This window comes from Osmia lignaria, unplaced genomic scaffold (assembly GCF_051020975.1).
Source record: "Osmia lignaria lignaria isolate PbOS001 unplaced genomic scaffold, iyOsmLign1 scaffold0005, whole genome shotgun sequence".
Taxonomy (NCBI): Eukaryota; Metazoa; Arthropoda; class Insecta; order Hymenoptera; family Megachilidae; genus Osmia; species Osmia lignaria.
In genome coordinates this window covers 559,346-563,962 of record NW_027478162.1, presented here as the reverse complement: position 1 = coordinate 563,962, position 4,617 = coordinate 559,346, and positions in this window count along the sequence as shown.

The window sequence follows — 4,617 nt, the reverse complement described above, 5'->3', positions numbered from 1 at the left end:
ATCAAGATATTTAAAAGTTCCGAAGCCGCACCAACATAATAGAGATACAGAAACACCGTTGCCCCTGTCTTTGAGATAACTCTGCACTATTGCGAGCTGTAAATGCCACTTCCAGCTTAGCTGTGCAGAAGAAGAACAACAAGAAGAAGAAATATCTCGAAATATGTCCGTCAGGCCCCTTCCCTTGAGATATATCTGCAAATATCTCGGAAACGAAGCGAGCTATGGCAAAATGTTAAGAGACCTTTTTTGTAGAGAATTATGTTTCCTACAATTTATGTTCTATGATATTTTTTGATCGGAAGCGTAGTTTTCGAGATATATCGAGATATTTAAAAGTTCCGAAGCCGCACCAACATAATAGAGATACAGAAACACCGTGGCCCCTTTCTTTGAGATAACTCTGCACTAGTGCGAGCCGCAAATGCCACTTCCAGCTTAGCTGTGCAGAAGAAGAACAACAAGAAGAAGAAATATCTCGAAATATGTCCGACAGGCCCCTTCCCTTGAGATAAATCTGCAAATATCTCGGAAACGAAGCGAGCTATGGCGAAATGTTAAGAGACCTTTTTTGTAGAGAATTAAGTTTCCTACTTTTCATGTTCGATGATATTTTTTGATCAGATGCGTAGTTCTCGAGATATATCAAGATATTTAAAAGTTCCGAAGCTGCACCAACATAATAGAGGTACAGAAACACCGTGGCCTCTTTCTTTGAGATAACTCTGCACTATTGCGAGCTGCAAATGCCACTTCGAGCTTAGCTGTGCAGAAGAAGAACAACAAGAAGAAGAAATATCTCGAAATATGTCCGTCAGACCCCTTCCCTTGAGATGAATCTGCAAATATCTCGGAAACGAAGCGAGCTATGGCAAAATGTTAAGAGACCTTTTTTGTAGAGAATAATTTTTCCTACAATTTACGTTCTATGATATTTTTTGATCAGAAGCGTAGTTCTCGAGATATATCAAGATATTTAAAAGTTCCGAAGCCGCATCAACATAATAGGGATACAGAAACACCGTGGCCCCTTTCTTTGAGATAACTCTGCACTAGTGCGAGCCGCAAATGCCACTTCCAGCTTAGCTGTGCAGAAGAAGAACAACAAGAAGAAGAAATATCTCGAAATATGTCCGTCAGGCCCCTTCCCTTGAGATAATTATGCAAATATCTCGGAAACGAAGCGAGCTATGGCAAAATGTTAAGAGACCGTTGTTGTAGAGAATTAAGTTTCCTACTTTTTATGTTCTATGATATTTTTTGATCAGACGCGTAGTTCTCGAGATATATCAAGATATTTAAAAGTTCCGATGCCGCACCAACATAATAGAGATACAGAAACACCGTGGCCCCTTTCTTTGAGATAACTCTGCACTATTGCGAGCTGCAAATGCCACTTCCAGCTTAGCTGTGCAGAAGAAGAACAACAAGAAGAAGAAATATCTCGAAATATGTCCGTCAGGCCCCTTCCCTTGAGATATATCTGCAAATATCTCGGAAACGAAGCGAGCTATTGCAAAATGTTAACAGACCTTTTTTGTAGAGAATTATGTTTCCTACAATTTATGCTCTATGATATTTTTTGATCAGAAGCGTAGTTCTCGAGATATATCAAGATATTTAAAAGTTCCGAAGCCGCACCAACATAATAGAGATACAGAAACACCGTGGCCCCTTTCTTTGAGATAACTCTGCACTATTGCGAGCTGTAAATGCCACTTCCAGCTTAGCTGTGCAGAAGAAGAACAACAAGAAGAAGAAATATCTCGAAATATGTCCGTCAGGCCCCTTCCCTTGAGATATATCTGCAAATATCTCGGAAACGAAGCGAGCTATGGCAAAATGTTAAGAGACCTTTTTCGTAGAGAATTATGTTTCCTACAATTTATGTTCTATGATATTTTTTGATCGGAAGCGTAGTTTTCGAGATATATCGAGATATTTAAAAGTTCCGAAGCCGCACCAACATAATAGAGATACAGAAACACCGTGGCCCCTTTCTTTGAGATAACTCTGCACTAGTGCGAGCCGCAAATGCCACTTCCAGCTTAGCTGTGCAGAAGAAGAACAACAAGAAGAAGAAATATCTCGAAATATGTCCGACAGGCCCCTTCCCTTGAGATAAATCTGCAAATATCTCGGAAACGAAGCGAGCTATGGCGAAATGTTGAGAGACCTTTTTTGTAGAGAATTAAGTTCCTACTTTTCATGTTCGATGATATTTTATGATCAGATGCGTAGTTCTCGAGATATATCAAGATATTTAAAAGTTCCGAAGCTGCACCAACATAATAGAGGTACAGAAACACCGTGGCCTCTTTCTTTGAGATAACTCTGCACTATTGCGAGCTGCAAATGCCACTTCGAGCTTAGCTGTGCAGAAGAAGAACAACAAGAAGAAGAAATATCTCGAAATATGTCCGTCAGACCCCTTCCCTTGAGATGAATCTGCAAATATCTCGGAAACGAAGCGAGCTATGGCAAAATGTTAAGAGACCTTTTTTGTAGAGAATTAAGTTTCCTACTTTTTATGTTCTATGATATTTTTTGATCAGAAGCGTAGTTTTCGAGATATATCGAGATATTTAAAAGTTCCGAAGCCGCACCAACATAATAGAGATACAGAAACACCGTGGCCCCTTTCTTTGAGATAACTCTGCACTAGTGCGAGCCGCAAATGCCACTTCCAGCTTAGCTGTGCAGAAGAAGAACAACAAGAAGAAGAAATATCTCGAAATATGTCCGTCAGGCCCCTTCCCTTGAGATAAATATGCAAATATCTCGGAAACGAAGCGAGCTATGGCAAAATGTTAAGAGACCTTTTTTGTAGAGAATTAAGTTTCCCACCTTTTATGTTCTATGATATTTTTTGATCAGATGCGTAGTTCTCGAGATATATCAAGATATTTAAAAGTTCCGAAGCCGCAGCAACATAATAGAGATACAGAAACACCGTGGCCCCTTTCTTTGAGATAACTCTGCACTATTGCGAGCTGTAAATGCCACTTCCAGCTTAGGTGTGCAGAAGAAGAACAACAAGAAGAAGAAACATCTCGAAATATGTCCGTCAGGCCCCTTCCCTTGAGATAAATCTGCAAATATCTCGGAAACGAAGCGAGCTATGGCAAAATGTTAAGAGACCTTTTTTGTAGAGAATTAAGTTTCCTACTTTTTATGTTCTATGATATTTTTTGATCAGATGCGTAGTTCTCGAGATATATCAAGATATTTAAAAGTTCCGAAGCCGCACCAACATAATAGAGATACAGAAACACCGTGGCCCCTTTCTTTGAGATAACTCTGCACTATGGCGAGCTGGAAATGCCACTTCCAGTTTAGCTGTGCAGAAGAAGAACAACAAGAAGAAGAAATATCTCGAAATATGTCCGTTAGGCCCCTTCCCGTGAGATAAATCTGCAAATATCTCGGAAACGAAGCGAGCTATGGCAAAATGTTAAGAGACCTCTTTTGTAGAGAATTAAGTTTCCTACTTTTTATGTTCTATGATATTTTTTGATCAGATGCGTAGTTCTCGAGATATATCAAGATATTTAAGAGTTCCGAAGCCGCACCAACATAATAGAGATACAGAAACACCGTGGCCCCTTTCTTTGAGATAACTCTGCACTATTGCGAGCTGCAAATGCCACTTCCAGCTTAGCTGTGCAGAAGAAGAACAACAAGAAGAAGAAATATCTCGAAATATGTCCGTCAGGCCCCTTCCCTTGAGATAAATCTGCAAATATCTCGGAAACGAAGCGAGCTATGGCAAAATGTTAAGCGACTTTATTTGTAGAGAATTAAGTTTCCTACTTTTTACGTTCTATGATATTTTTTAATCAGATGCGTAGTTCTCGAGATATATAAAGATATTTTAAAGTTCCGAAGCCGCACCAACATAATAGAGATACAGAAACACCGTGGCCCCTTTCTTCGAGATAACTCTGCACTATTGCGAGCTGCAAATGCCACTTCCAGCTTAGCTGTGCAGAGGAAGAACAACAAGAAGAAGAAATATCTCGAAATATGTCCGTCAGGCCAGTTCCTTTGAGTTGAATCTGCAAATATCTCGGAAACGAAGCGAGCTATGGCAAAATGTTAAGAGACCTTTCTTGTAGAGAATTATGTTTCCTACAATTTATGTTCTATGATATTTTTTGATCAGAAGCGTAGTTTTCGAGATATATCGAGATATTTAAAAGTTCCGAAGCCGCACCAACATAATAGAGATACAGAAACACCGTGGCCCCTTTCTTTGAGATAACTCTGCACTAGTGCGAGCCGCAAATGCCACTTCCAGCTTAGCTGTGCAGAAGAAGAACAACAAGAAGAAGAAATATCTCGAAATATGTCCGTCAGGCCCCTTCCCTTGAGATAAATCTGCACATATCTCGGAAACGAAGCGAGCTATGGCAAAATGTCAAGAGACCTTTTGTGTAGAGAATTAAGTTTCCTACTTTTTATCTTCTATGATATTTTTTGATCAGATGCGTAGTTCTCGAGATATATCAAGATATTTAAAACTTCCGAAGCCGCACCAACATAATAGAGATACAGAAACACCGTGGCCCCTTTCTTTGAGATAACTCTGCACTAGTGCGAGCCGCAAATGCCACT